Source organism: Copadichromis virginalis, linkage group LG5 (genome assembly GCF_057382275.1).
Source record: "Copadichromis virginalis isolate Kocher_CV1m ecotype Utaka linkage group LG5, C_Virginalis_male_GT1.1, whole genome shotgun sequence".
Classification (NCBI taxonomy): domain Eukaryota; kingdom Metazoa; phylum Chordata; class Actinopteri; order Cichliformes; family Cichlidae; genus Copadichromis; species Copadichromis virginalis.
The window spans coordinates 26,379,760-26,396,312 of record NC_140622.1 but is presented as its reverse complement, the minus strand read 5'-3'; the positions used below and the strand labels follow the sequence as shown (position 1 = coordinate 26,396,312).

Sequence of the window (16,553 nt, the reverse complement as noted above, 5' to 3'; positions counted from 1 at the left end):
AGTTAAACCTCACTATATCTAAGGCAGGACACTATACACATAATCTTAGCTACAGCATAGAAAAGGGGCCATTTCAGTGCTCATCTGTCTACAGTCATGTTGTGTATTATTAATTAGCCTACACAAGTGCCCACACTATATACTTGGAGATAAGTCAGATATCCTCATGTCAACATGCTGCACAGCTTCTTAGAGGATTGAGCTGGCATTTTTCCCAGAAAGCTTAATTCAATATATTAAACCTGTGGGCATTCACAGGATTACACTTCAGCTCTACTCTTATACTCACATTAATCTCTCTCAAAGGGATACAAGGAAGAAAATGCCAATTTAATAGGTGGCAACAGCAAAGCAACAGTTTATATCAAACAAATTCTGCATCTTGAAGGCACCATCTCCTTTCCTCCTTCTGCATTTCCATCCTGTGTGCACACAAAGTCGCATACATATGCAAACAGGAAATACATCCTCCCACTCATTACCGCATTCTCACTTCCCTTCTTAACAGTTTCAGCTGTTTAAGTTTGACTCGATCGTGCTTCTGATTGGTCTGTCAGCTCCTTCGAAAGGGATTGCGTTTAATGTCAAGACAAGAGTTTGTGTGAATGCCAGTAGAAGTGGGCATTTTCTGAAAGCTGTTTTGCCTGGCATGATCGCAAGCTTACCAGCAATCTCCCTCCTTACTCCAGCTCTGTTTTCAGAAGATGTGGAAAGATTTGCAAATCATATGGGCGATGTAAAAACATGATAACCAAAAAGACTCCATGATAAGCAAAAATATACTTGCAGGCCACTCTCTCAGTTAATTCGGTTAATTGGCAATTAGTAATTTAACTTGGTTGTTAATATTGTTATTGCTAATATTTATTACCTCTATGGATAGTTTGGATGTTTAAATGGCCTGTATTTGTATAGCGCTTTACTTAGTCCCTAAGGACCCCAAAGTGCTTTACACTACATTCAGTCATCCACCCATTCACACACTGGTGATGGCAAACTACATTGTACATAGCTGCCCTGGGGCGCACTGACAGAGGTGAGGCTGCCAGACACTGGCACCACCGGGCCCTCTAACCACCATCAGTAGGCCCAAGGACACAACGACCGAGGCTGTCCGAGCCCGGCAACCTTCCGATTACAAGACGAACTGCCAACTCTAGAGCCACGATCGCCTTCAACTCTGGTCATGCACACATATTTCAACTAAAATAAAACTGGTTTTTCCTTCTCACATAAATTCACCCCATCTCTTAGAGGAAAAAATAAAATATAAATAAAAAATTGTATCAAAGCTTAATGCAAATTATTGCCTTCTCTTTTTAACTTTTTTAGTTAAAACATCTTTGCCATCAAATAAGGTGTTTAACTACCTGACCTAAGTGAACCTCCTAAAGGCAAACTATAACATTTTTTACTTCTTTCGTTGCATCTACGTGACAGATGCTCATAGGAAAAATACTGACAGGCTGTGAGATCTCTTTCTGTTTCTGCTGCACAGATTTTGGTAAAGACTTGTGTTTTGTCCATTAAGTGACCATTTTTCAGAAAGATTTTTTACTCCCCATGTTTGGTGGACACTTATCTTTGACCTAATGGAATGGGAATGTGTTGTAATCTCAGTGCATCTTTGTGAGCTGGATGGATATGCTTACGTGCTGTACAGCTTTGCCTTTATGGATATTTAAGCTGATGTTGGGCAATTTACTTTAGCAATCACCATGAAATATTGTATTGTTTTTCTTGGCCTTCATGCATTATACTGCAGGTTGTGGTGTGTTTCCAGGCAAACACAACTCTACAGCACTCTTTGTATGTGATTTTTTTCTTGGTTAGCATCTCTTGCGCTAAATCCAAAGTATTTTCAAACAGCGGATGATGATGTCCTTCAAGGGATGAGCTTCTCACATTCTACCGTGTCAGACGTTTGATTTTTGTTTGATATTTGTCTGTTATCTGTTGAATATCTGACTTTTAATGTAGTGTTACTCCTCCAGACTATACTCAGGAAACTTCAAATGCGCAGTGCAGGGAATAGCTGTGATCGGCACATGAAGGCTCGTCTTCAGGCTGACTTTTAGGAGTACATAGTACTCAGTACTTATTTTGATTTGTGTTGTGCTGGTGGATCATGTATTTTTGTTACTGGTTTAATCACATTCATTTAGTAGTGGGAAGCCAAAATTGTGATCAAGATTAATATTTGATAAAATGTGCAGGCCTGCTTTGTTTGCAGGGATGATTAAAAAACAACAACAACAACAACCCAATAGTTCGGAAGTTGGGGGAGCGGTCACTTGGATAGACAGATGTCTGGATGCAGGCAGGTGGTGTCTTCAAGGCCTTACTCGGGTAATAGGACTCACTGAACTGGACCTCTCTGCCACTTGCGTAGATGTTTGTGCTTCAGTTTTGGTGATTGAAATACTAGTGTTATATTAGTCTGTTGCTAAGCACTAATTAGCAGGTATAGGTAGCTGGTGCCCCCCTATGGTTTATGGATGCAGCTTGCTAACCAAGGTTCCTGACATTAGCTGATAAATTAGTAATGCAACCTGTCCTCCAAATATGGTAACTTCTGTTAAAAGACAGCAGTGTTTTCTGTGTCAAGAGCAGCTCAGCTCTCATTAAATACAAACATCTGCTCTTAATCTAGACACGTTCTACTTTTTAAACACTTCTTTTGCTTAAACTTATCATATCTTGATGATTTTTTATTTAGTCTGTTGTAATTTGATGACTGGCTTCACCTTGTCTGACATCTCAAGCAAGCCATTTGCAGACTTCTGTTTGCTCACAGCACCGGTCAGTGGTATTTATATATATCTTTGAATCTTTGTGTCTAATACCAACGTGAGGTTGTAAGAGGACAGTTGACTGGCAGAGTAAAATTGACAGCAACTAGTTCAGAGTCATTTAAAAGTACAAGTACAGTGCTTGGAGCTTACAGCATTTTGAATTTCATTTGCCTTCTTTGGTTTCAGTCCCGTGCTGTGGTTTTCCTAATAAGAAAAGTCAAACTGTCTGCTGTAAAAAGGGCATATATTTATTATACACAGTTTATCAAACATTATGTAACATAGTTTGTTTTTCATGATTCAAAATAATTTGTGGAAACAGATGCAAACAAGCAGCCTGAAGTTCTAAATAGTTAAGTTTACTTACAAACTGCTTAGCAACCAATTAATTTGTCACAGCATCTGAATAAGTATAATAATAATATCAATTAACCAACAATAGTAAAATAGCAGTAATAATAGTAAATGTAGTGATAATAGTAGTCATGCTAGTAATCTTAGCATCATTGTAATGCAGTATATAAAAATATTATGATTAAAATGTATATGTACCAGTCCCATCTAACTACTGGCTAATCACCTGTGCACCGCCTGGATTGATTATAAGAAAGCCTTTGACTCAATGCCCCACACGTGGATCCTGGAATGCCTGGAACTGTACAAGAACAGCAGGACGCTAACAACACTAGAGGCCAACTTCAAGTCAATAGCATAAGTCACCATCAAGTGCATGTTTTACTAAGGAGATCCTCTGTCCCCACTGCTCTTCCGCATAGGCCAAACTCCCTCAGTAAAATCAAAAGACTGTGGTATGGAGCAATAGACACACAGAGTATTGTATTATAGAAAGTGATTAGAGGAGGTATGAAAGATTTTCTATTCCTGTGCTTGTGGCAGTCTATTAGAGACGGAAGGACTGCTTCTGCCTATTAAGTGGTGCAGAGGGTGTTCAGGATTATCCATGATGGATAACAGTTTGTTCAGCAACCTCCTCTCTACCATAGCTTCATAAAGAAAATGAAAAAAGAAACATCACAAAGCAGGCCGTCCTAGTCAGTTTATTCAGTCTTATGGTGTCACCAGCTCCATCGCTGCTTACCAGCAAGCCATAGCAATACACTCCATTCGCCACAACTGTAGTGCTAGAAAGTCTCCATCATTTTGCTGCAGACATTGAAGGGTATCAAATTCCTTAGGAAATAGAGCCTGCCCATCCTATTCTCATATACGGCCTGTGTGTTTTTCTTCCACTCCAGTTTGTTGCCAGTGTGGATGCTCAGGTATTTTTACTCTTCCAACACATTAAAAGTATTTCTGTAAGTGCTGTGACACTGACTTGTACTGAAGGCCTGAGGTGTACAAGCGAACAGGAATAGAGACAGAAAAGTCCCCTGTGGAGCTCCTGTACTGCACATCACCAAATCAGACAGACCAGTACCCAGCCTCATATACTGAGGCATATCTGTCAGCCAGGCAGTAATCCATGAGATGGTGGACGTGTTTTTGGACATTTGCCCGTTCTCTTAATACCAGTGGCTGGATTGTGCTTTCTCACAATATGAAGTATCTTCTTCTTCAAGTATCTTCTTGGTCCAATTTGTCCATAGACTTGTTTTCCTGTCTCAAGCATAACAGATAGAAGAATCAGATTGATGTGTAAGTAAACAACACATTTGGCCTTTCAACAGCATAAATATTTTACAAGGTGTCCAGAGGAATTATGTCACAAAGATTTTGATAAAAGCACAGGGGGCTGTGTTTGGGACTATTTCTTTGTGGCTTCCCGCTGTCAAGGGGCTTGAGGGAATTTCTTCAAATGGCACAAATGTGGCTGCAACTATATTTTGTGAGATACCTTAACTCAAAATTTCACATGCTACTTATTACACAGTTGTATGCAAATGTCTGATTAGATATATTTTTTTACACCTAAAATTTCATAGAAAAAATTTGGATTGAACTTGAGAAGATCGTTCTAGTTTTCAAGATTAAGGCAACGAAATGAAACACACACTTTGTTGGCTTCAGAGATCTTAGCATGTGAATTTTGTAACGTTAGGCAAGACAGCATCAACATCCGTGATATTTAGAAGGGTGAGGCAGACAATTAGAAAAGAAGAAGAACTGACCAACGAAGGAAGTGAAACTGAGTGGAGTGCAGAGATTAGTAATTAGTAAAAATTTAAAAATTACCGTATTTCCCGGACTACAAAGCGCACCTGAATAATAGCCGCACAAGCTAAAATCAGGGGAAAATCCTGTTTTGTACATACATTAGCCGCACCTGACTAAAAGCCGCAGGTGTTTCAATGTTGACTTATCATATGTAAGAGAATATGCACAAAGGGAATTGTCAGGAAAGAGATGGCTGTTTGGAGACACACCCCTTTTATTAATATTTTGAAAAACAAGTTATGGGTACATATTTACATAACTTTTTAGGTATATGTACAAGTAGCGGTAATTACAAGTACGAAACATGTACTGTGCTTCATAAATGAGTAACAAATGTAGTACATAACAATAACCTACAGCACAGCAGAAAAATAGATTCGGACTACCTTTTAGGCTCAGGTGCAGTGACACGGCTTTAACAAGAAGAAAAGTCAGTCATTCACCACCATCTTCCTCCGCACTAAAACCACCAAAGTCCTCTCCTCCAGTGTCGGATACGAACAGGCTCAGGATGGCTACGTCATCCACTCTTCGTTGTCACTTTCAAAACCAAAGAAATCCTCGCTGTCAGTGTCAGAGTCGAACACCCTCTGAAGGGCCGTGGCGGTGTCCTCCTCTCCATCATGCAGCAGTCCAGCCCTTCAAAATCCGTTGGTGATCGTGGATATTTTCACACTTTTCCACGCTGTCAGATTCCACCGGTGGAGTTGAGCATAACTTGCTTTTCGCAAGTTTATCGCCGCTTGTCATCCACGCCTCCCGCTGAACGCATAGCGCTACTTTGAAGTTTGTTTTTCGCGCTACTTGTACGGCACTATGTTGCCTGGCGGATGGACATGTGACCAACATACCACTCTTGAACCCCGATACTGTGTGTCTGATCACATGCCCTTCCGCCAGGCAACGTAGTGCCGTACAACAGCGGAACAAACAAAACAAATCGTCTTATGATATGACAAAAATCATGGACAATCCATAGAAAAGTCGCACCTGACTAAAAGCCGCAGGGTCCAAAGCTTGTGCAAAAAGAAGCGGCTTATAGCCCGACAATTACAGTAATTAACTAAATCACAAAATACAAACTATGACACTTTTCAGTTTAAAAAAGGGTATCTTTCCAGTTTAATTTTTTTTAAAAACACTGTTAAACCCTTTTAATCGATGTCACTTTTGTGGATGCTGAGTGAATTTTTTTTTTTCATGATGAGATCAAGTATTTTGAACAGCATTCCTTCTTTGTTACCTCATGATTTGACAAGGAATCCTCAGTTGACCATATAATCACTGTTTTGTAATTCTACACAGCCGCACTGTATCGTCTTTTATCGTCTGTCTTGATATCAGTTCCTCAGGATGTCAGCAACATCACTAAGTTAAAATAATAAAAATATTCTTGAGTGGCAATTTACTGAAAGCACTGAGAACACGCAGGAGCTTACTGCTTTTTGATTTCTTGACTGAGCGCATATTGCAGTAAACCTAATGGTTGTATTTGTCCAATTTGTGTTTAGAAAAAAAATCATCTTCTTTTGGCAAAGAGAAGATGAGTCACTTGATAGAAATCACTGAAGCATGAAGGAGTGAGTACCAAACTGTCAGGGGAACGGGGCAGCTGTTCTTTGCAAACTGAGTATCTTAATTCCAAAAATACTGTTCATGAAATAAAATTCCCAACCAACTAAACAATTATGTACACTCACCTGACACTTTTCTAGATACACCTTGCTAGTACCAGGTTGGACTCAGTTTAGCTTTAGTGCTTTGTGGCATAAATTTAACAGTGTTGGAAACGTTCCTCAGAGATTTTGATCCATAGTGACATGATAGCATCACTCACTGCTGCAGATTTGTTGGCAGCCCATTTTAGTACAGTACTCACTCTCATGTTCAAGAAACCAGTTTGAGACAATTTAAGCTTTTGTGACATGGTATGTTGTCCTGGTGGAAGTAGTTATCAGAAGATAGGTGCACTGTACTGACATTGTCAGCAAAAATTCTCATGTAGGCTGTCCTGACATTTGACACCACCGCGACTTTTTCTATTTTGCTTTGGTTTTCTATTGTTGGGTTTTAGTGACCTGCGCAAACTGTAACCTCAGTTTCCTGAGAGAGTGGCACCTGGTGCAGTGTGTACTGCTGTTGCTCATCTGCTTCAAGATGTGACATATTGTGCAGTCAGAGATGCTGTTCTGCATGCAATGGTTGTAGCGAGTGTGAAAATCCTAGTAGATCAGCAGTTTCTGTTCTCAGATCAGCTTGTCTGGCACAAACAGCCATGTTGCATTCAAACTCTCATGTTTCAAAACACAACTAACAAATGTCCTTTTACTTGATGGCCTGAGAATGAGCCGTAAAGTAAGAAGCTTAAAAGACTATAAAGTCCATAGAAAACTCTTCTCATATCAGTTTTCATGGGTTTTAAGGGTGAGAAAACACTTATTTCACCATGTTGCACCATGCCCTCTCTGTATTGAGTAAGTAGATGGAATGTCTTTATATGAGCAGGAACTGGGAATAAAAACCAATGTTACATAAATGTATAAGACGGCTTCTCGTGAAGCAAGGTCATCACTTCGTCACATGTATACACTTTCAAATTGTCATTTCAGTACTGATAAACACTGAAACATTTCTCTTATATCTCTTATCAGAAATGTTATGGAGAGTTGGCCTCATGTTTTTTTTAACCATTTAAAGCTATTTAAAAGAATGTGTAATACTTGAGAATAGTAAACAATTTATTTCCATGACTTTTCCATGACAGTTACTCTCAAGTAATTTTGAGAGTAACTGATTGGCTCTGTAGATTGAGAGTGAAAATCCAAGGTTAGATGAAGGCAGACAAGCACCCATTGCTGCTGGTAAAATATAGTAACACATCTGAAATGCTATTAAAAGGATTAGGGAGCAAGTTAAACTGAAACTGTAAACGGACAAGAGAAGATTTTGAAAAATGAGAAGGAAACATCATCACCGTCAGAAACTACACCGTTATAAGTCATTAGTGATTTATGAGTGCTGACTTTAATATGCAAGATACTCCCTACTCTAATAGGCAGATTCTGTTTCCCTATTTTCACCCAAAAATGTGAGACTATTTTTAACCGTCTTTGTTCCCTTGAACCTCGTTGAAATCAGAACCCACTGCAGCTTATCTCTAATTCCCTCCCTCAGGAGACAGTAATAATAGTTCTTCACAGACATTACTCAATTCTCATGATGGAGAGAATAGCTCTGGGTGAGGCTGCCCATCCGGAGATGACAACTTTACAATTACACACATGTTCAAAGAATATACTTAGTACTGTTAGTCATGTCTCTGACGAACACCACTAAGTCCTCATTAAATCTCCGCGAGTTTACTGTATGTGCTGATCTAGCAAGAAATGAATCCTTCCTACAGTCACGCTTAGGATGCAGTTTTTACTTTAATGTAGATTTTGCACCAGGCAGTGACTATTGGTGAGTTTTTCTGCTTAAAGAAAACCAAAAAATCCACATTTTTAAAAATGTAATATACTGCAGTTGGTTTTTAGTTTTATTTTTTAAATGCTATTTATTTTTGTATGTATTTAGTAGTGAGCTGACAGTTTTTTGTGCTCAGAAGTAAAAATGTATTTTGAACAAACAAATAGTTTTTCTTAATGAGGCTTTTTCACTCCGAGTCACGATGAGCAGTCGAACAGCAGATCTTCCAGATTTCATGTATGTGCGTGCTTGATTTTGGGCCTATGAATGAGATAATGTCTGAGACAGTTCATCCATGTGTCTGCTTTGCTTGATAAAGTGAGATGTGTGTTGTGGCTGTTTCCTGAGGCAGGATGGTGGTTTATGACACCCTGTGAGAGTGTTAAATTCGGTATCTGTGGGAGTGAGCATACCACTCATATTCAGACCAGTGTGTTTATGACAGTTGTCGCCTGCCCAAATCTGACATCCGTCTCCTAAAGACTTTCATTCTTATATTTTTTTATTTTGCAAGTCTGAGATTTGTGGGCTTTATAGTATAAGTTAATTAAAAAAAAAGTTAGCTAATTGAGGCATTAGTGTGGAATAAAGCTATTCCCGGTGGCATGTTTGTTTGTTTTTAAGCAGTTATTGCCTCCTTATTTAGGGCCCCTTCTGCCTGCTCCAGCATTTACTAAGTAAAAGGTCAGTGAACCTCCTGCCTATCACACGAATATCTTTCTCTCCTTGTTTACTTAAAAGCTGACTAAGTTTACTTAAATCCATCTTAGTGACTATAAGGTAGCTGAACTTGAATCCAAGCAAATAAATGCACAGCTTTCACATATGATAACCTTATAAATGTATAAAGCTGGGATCAAGGAGTTACAACATAGACTACACATACGAGCAACAACAAAAACCCACAGCAGGGGACAAGCAGAGATACAGCTGGAAGGCCAGAGAATAAAGGTAGGTTTTGCGCCTACACTTAAAAGCAGGGATGAAGAGAGAACTTTTTATTTCAAGTGGTAACTATTTCCACAAATGAGGTGCAGCAACAGCAAAGGCTCTGTCATTTTATTTTCTGTGGACTTGGGATATGTAAGAAAGCTTTGCCAGCAGATCAGACCTAAAGGTGGGAATGTAAGCAAATTAGGTTGATGATCAAATTTGGAGCCTGCCCATTAAAAGCCTTAAAAACAGTTGACAAAATCGTAACTGAATTCTAAAATGGATAAGGAACAAAATGCAGAGAGGCCAAGACTGGAGCAGTGTGTTCATATTATGACAATATCTAAGCCTTACAAGATGTTTGGCTTTATTCAGTAGCTAACTGCTAACTTGCCTACCATGGTGGTGGGAATAGGATTTGGTGCTGGATTCACCAAACAGAACACCCACAGGAAAAAGGATTTTAATAGCCGTGCAGTGTTTAGAGCACAGGGCTGTTTCTCAGCCTGAGAAAATGCTTGAAATGTTAAATAGCTGTTTAAATCTTTATATGGTGGTGCTCATCCACACTGCACGGTACATAAAATTAAAAACCACCACAATTGTTTTGATGATTCTTTGAAATAGCAGACATGCTTATTAAGTGAGAGAGGTGGATAAACGGAAGGGTGATTATTTACTAGACCACTATAGTGCAATTTTGTGGCAGAGTAATAAAGCAAATTTTCCTGTCCAACATTATTTGTCAATTATCCCACAGAACAAGTTCTGTACAACCCTAGAAATGATGTTTTCTCTGAAATGCATTTAGAGTTCCCCAACATTTTAGCGAGCTGAGTTGCAGTCTGCTTGCTATGTGAATTCTACAATAAATTCCTCCATAATACCACAGTTCCTGGTATTGTTGATGTTGTTCCAAAAGTGACAACTCCACTTCATTTTATTATAGAGGTAATTCCCTGCATTATAATGAAAGCTGTTAGTAATCTGTTTTAACCACGGGTGTACGTTTATAGCTTAGTGTGGAAAACGGATATTGTTTGGAAAAGCAGAATTTAGAGCAAAGCTGTCGTTTTCAGTTAAAGAAAATCCCTCTTTTGTGGCTCATTTTAAAACGAGCTCACAATTTGTGTAGTATCTGCAGAGGTCAATACATTTTAAATTCCCCACAGTTTCAGCTAAGGCTGGATTTAAGGAGGAGAATGAATTAAGGTAGAACCCTTGACCCTTTGTGTTTTTTACCAAATGTTGTGGTTGATACCCAGCAAACACTGTAAAGTTGTAATGAATGAACGTTTTAGAGAAGAGCTACATTAATTTAACCTACTTTTTTTTATCACAGCACACAAATACAAAATTTGAAGCTTTATCAGTCTTCATCTTCTATTTGGTGCAGATGACACAGCAGATCCTTGCCCATAATTCATTTTTCAATCACGTTTTCTATTTTCAGCCCCATCCATAATTTAGGTAACTTCTTTTATCGCTTTCACTCCTCATCTTTTCATATTACACTCATCCCCTCTCATACAGTGGTGTAAGAGTGCAAACATGCCTCAGCAAGCAGCAAAGTCTTGCGGAATGACCAGAAATCATCACCATCTGTCTATATCAGTGTAAGATGATATAGACAGATGATATATTCTGTCTATATCATCTTACACTCGACTCCAGAGACAGTTTATTTAGGTGCTGCATGCAACGTGGAAGGACCTTGACCTTTTGCAAGAACACTTAAAAAGCTTAAGTTAGAGACAGCGAAGGAGATAAAGGATGGGAGATAGAAATAATGTAGACAGTTGAGGTCCAGAATACTTGGAAAAACAAGGGTTTGCAATCACGACATGAAGGAACTGCTGTCACATGGGGAAAAAGGGGAAACCTGAATTCAAATATTAAAAGTTCTCTTTTATAATTCAGACTGAGAAGATCCAAACCTTAAATATAAAAAATCAATTTTACATAGAAAATACTAGACATTGTACAAATTGTGCACCACAACATCTTTATTTTATTTTATTTTGGCCACTGATCTGTAGTCTACACTGAAAGAAAATATTGAATCTTACACAGCTGCTTATCACAGAGACCCAAAATGTAAGACGTCTTCAGATTGTTGTGAGTGGATCCCGTGATTGTTTTGCATCTTTCCTTAATAACCACTGAAAGGTTAAACAGCTGCTTTCAACTAAGTAATGTCATTTCAGTAGGTCTGACGTAACTGAAGGTAATTATATTAAACTTTACTATAAAAATCATATTTTTGGTAATATAGTTGTATACTAACTTTATTGATATGACTCTAAGTATCCCTTATATGGAAGCTGCAGTGCTTGGGAAACAGGGCCTCTGCAGATCTTTTAAATTGGTTTTCCCCCTGGAGATGATTTTCTGCTCCACCTCTAAATAGGCGAGAAAGTAATCACTGTTGGAAAAGGTGTAAGAGCACTTTAAAGCGCACTGGGCCACATGAAATATAACTGTGATCAGATTTAACTTATGAAATGCAGTCATCAGCAAAGGAAAGTAACAGATCAGTCGAACATTCCTGAATGTGCAAGATTCGATCATGAAGTCAGATTCCTTTATTTTGCAGATGTAGTAGACACAGATGAAACACACTGATTATAAACTGTTAGACAGATGCAGTGTACATGAGCCAACTTTGTTACCAAGTCCTCAGTTCCAAGCGTCCCCATTAGAAGATAAGCCAACATTGGCAGTGATGACAGTGACAGTGCAACAATATAAAAGGCATACGAGTGGAGTGTGAGAGACAAGTCTGTGTTTCAGAGCTACAGCTGAGATACGTTAACCATCACTGTGTCCGTAACTCGCAAATGTCCAACCTACATAGACAGTGACAGACACGACAGGCAGCTAGAACATATGTGGAGTAAAACGGTTAATAAATAATACCTGTGCTATTCACATGTGGCAGTGACTCACATTGGGTAGCACTGTAACAATATCTTGCATAAAAAGTAGCAAAAAAAGTGTAAAAATGTAAGATCAATATAGAGATTTTCAACAAAAGGCTGCCATTGCACATATGATTTTATTTATTTTTTATCTTTGTGACATCTCAAAGCAACCATATGTATAAGTGACAATATGAGTTTCAGTATCTTGCCCAAGGTCACCAGGAGAGCTGGGGGTCAGACCACTGACGTTCTGAGCAGTGGATAACACTCTAACTACACAGCCTCAACACTTGAGACAAAAATTATGGCAAGATATGGAACATGAGTAAAAAAAAGGAGGCTTTAAAGAATTTAATTAAAATTCTAATTAAAATTTTGAATATTGAACAACAGCAAAATATGCCTGCATGCATTCATATTAAAGAATATAGTCAGAGCGTGTAAGCTCTTCACAGATAACCATTTTATTAGCTGCTGTAGGGCTTAGGACTCTACCAATTGGAGGGCATCAACTCTGTAGCTTTTGTGTGCAAAATGTCTGCTCAGCAGCGGTCTAAATTGAATACCTTCAGTAATATTTACAATCAGTGGGCCTGATGTAGAGTCCATCAAGTTAAAGCTCTATATCAAAGTTCACCCATCGATCTGTCTGCCAGCTGATTCCTGGAATAGCCATCAGAAACCATCCCCATATTCATTCATATAAATGTTGATGCCAGAGCACTGACACGGAGAGACTTAAAGAATCCGGAATAGAAATCCACAGGAGACTGAATGCCAGAGATTGTTGTTGTTTGACACATGTTCTACTTGTACCCCAGTCAGCTGTCTGGGTAACTGCCAGACAGGGAAGCATATTTAGCCACTCGTATTGCTACCCCCCCTGACACAAGTCATGCAGTTAAATTACCCCAAATTATTGCCTCGGGATGTTACTTAACGACCATCAAGTGGAAGTCTTTTTTGTAATGAGCAGCTTTATAGGTTAAACTTTTCACATACTCTTAAGTTAGAAAGGTAAATTTAAAGGTTAACCTTTGGAACAAACCTCCATGGATCACAGAGAACCCACTTGGAGGGCTGATACAATTTATGTGTAGTAATGAAAATGTTCATTAATAATACAGTTAGGGTGTAGATCATACAGAAGCTGAAAAGGGAACGTCTCAGTAGAGTTTATGATGATGCACTGGTCTTCAGGAAGGTAATATACAGCTTGTTCCTACTCCGAGGTAATAATAGCATTTTAGGAGTAGCACTGAGGTATGATCTGTAGAAATACAGGCACAGTAACCACAATGAAGCATTATAGCCTAGTGCTTTTCCAAGGTAAAGACAAATAAACTGTCTACAAACAGCTGAGACCCTGATATCTATATTGTATTATATTATAGGTTTTTTACTCACTACCGACTTTGTGGCTTTAAATATATTATCTCTCCCTGCTGGTAATGCAGTTTCTGCATGCAGTAATTTAATGTGTATGTCACATTTTGGAGAGGCAAAGCATGAATTGGACACGGTGGACCACCGGGTCTATTACACGTTTTGCTGTGATGCTGGGTTAAGACACCAGATACACTCACAAACAATCGAATAAAAAAAAAAACATTACTTTGTACAGTTCATCTGTGATCGCATTACTTCATGCCATTAACATTCCTCAGTCAAGTCTTACAAATTGTTGCATACACTGGGCAAGAATGTATAACAGTGTGAAGTTAACGAGATGATTTGAAATGCTCTATTAATTAAGGTCGCCTCATAGCTGTTTCTGTTTAGCTGATGATGGCGAGTGACATAAATGTTTATGCTTGTTTATAAAGTGAAATTTCTGTCCACAGTATGCTACTACGAATAATAAACAGAAAGTTTACATTATGCTGGACAATAGTAACTCCAGCATTGTCGCTCACTGATTAAGATGTCCACAGCTGGTCTGAAACAAGATACTTTGTCTTACACTGAATAATATTACTGTGTAAGATGTACTCTGACATCAACTAGATGATGTGGGGAGAGAGAAGAAGGCAGAGACCTAATTTTTCTTGGCTCAAGTCTAAATTAATGGGCCATTAATTTGGCAGTTATTCATTACTATGCAGTGAAGGAGGCAGACTGCAAAAGATCCGAATGCTATTAACAAGCTATTTAAATGAACTATACTCGAAACTTGAACTACAACCACTCTGTGAAAGACAGAGGTAGCTATAGATGTTATTTTAACAGCAAACAGGTCTGTTAAGATGTGTGATGTTTTGTTGAGTTGTCGTTAATTCTTGATGTTTTGATTGAAGTAAAGTGGGATCAATCATTGGTATACATCCACACATGCATCACACCTCCATTCTCAACAGGCCAGTTCACTGTTCATCAATGATTATCAATACTGAGGTCCTGAAAACATGTGCCATTATACCACACTTTATTTTTCTCTTTTGTTTGTTTTTTACATATGTCGACATAATTGTTGTATGTATGTTGTATGCATAGGCAGTTGAACTGATAGGCATTTTAAAAGTTCACTTAAATGAGAAAAGTCCCTGCTGTTGCCTTGTTTGTGCTATGAATCTGTGACCCAGTCAGCCTTCGCTTAAACAAATATTTTTCTACTGTTGGAAAAAGATCTTTTCTACTTTCAGAACATGAAAACGCGTGAATTTGTTGTTAAGGATTTTGTTTTGGGGAGGAGACTGTAGTGTCGTAACCATGGCAACTAATCGAATGCCAGCACAAGCAAGGCAACCCATCATTCCACGGGCAGCTCTGCCAGGGCCGACATTTAGATGTGTTTTCCAGGCGGAGGCTGTACTCGGTCTCATTTCTCTCAGGCATTGGGTCAACAGTAACGAAACAGCTGCTGCAACATAAGCATCTTACAGGCACATCGCAATGTGAAAAAAATATTCTGATTTAAGTCGGAAATGAGCTGTCAGGTGTGTACAGTCTGATTTTATACATAATGATAATAATATGCAGCATGACTGGACATGAAGTGGTAAAGCTGTGTGGCTCACACATTCTCACCATTTCTATTGCACTCCAGCTACCTTTCATCATCTTTTCATCTAGATATCATAGCATCTTTATATGCAACAGAGGGTTTTTGTGTGTGTGTGTGGGGGGGGGGGGTTGCATTGTCAGAGTTTGCTTGCCTTTTAAAAGGTTTCATGAGAGTGTCAGGGCACTAAAACTGTACTGTGTGTCCTTACGTATCCCAGCAATCTGGTGTAACAAGAGAATACTGCATGATTTTATGGTCCCTCAAATAGTAGAACAGTTTACCTCCAGATGCCTCATTTGATTGCTGATGTGTGTGTCTAACTAAAGAGTATAACCTAACATAATGGTCTGCAGAAACATAGGGAGATGGTAGAGTAAGCAGACTGCCTAATACCAGTTGTGGTGGTTTGTTATATGAGCAATCACTTTCCGGGTGCAGCAGATTGATTTGAGAGCAAAAGAAACAGCCTTCTCTTTGCTACAAACTTTGTGTTTTATACGTATTGTTCTTGGTCAGATATATGGTTGAGTGTCAGTTTAAACTACATTAGAGAAAACCTTTTCTCTCCGCCAAGGATTTACATAATGACCAGATCAGTGTCAGGAAGCTACCCAAGTCTAAAGCCCTCCAACTGTTTCCATATCAAACTGTCTTAGTAGCTCATTCTTATTCACTCCAGCCTGCAGAGTTATATATGAGGTATTAAAGGGCTGATGTTTGTGGCTCATCATCAGAAATGACCAAGAATAGAGAAATGTAAATGTAAATGAATTTAGCCTTGAGATATGACTGTTAACAATAAATGACAATGTGTAGATGTTTTTTTTTTGGAGGGGGCGTTTTGTTGTCTCAAAACTTACTGTTAAATTATCACTCATACCACTCTTTGTGCTAAAGCCTAAAGAACAATACTTAATGATACACAGAAGTACTTTGCAAGTACTCTGATGAAATGTCATATTAGAAAGGTTTCCCAAGCGAAGGTAAGAAATAGGACGGGACCCCGGAGTCTAGATTCTGGTACTAGAGCAGAGTTAGCAGATGGCTGATTGAGGCCTTGAAAGAGATTCTCTGGACGGGGGAGGAGATGGGATGAGGAGGAGTAGTGTGGCATGAATGCTGGTCTGAAAGGCAGAACAATGTGTTGAAAAACAGGGATCAAGAATTGAGAAATGCTGACTGGCTCTCATGAAGATGATCGGAGTAGTGATAATAAAATTAAATTAAATGAACTGAAAACCGTTGTAATGTGGA

At 38.8% G+C, this 16,553-nt stretch overlaps 1 protein-coding gene across 1 annotated transcript in view; it reads left to right on the top strand.

Moving 5' to 3' along the window:
- gnai2b (guanine nucleotide binding protein (G protein), alpha inhibiting activity polypeptide 2b) overlaps positions 1-16,553 on the top strand; it is a 53,171-nt gene that overhangs the window by 1,112 nt on the left and 35,506 nt on the right. The window lies entirely within an intron of this gene.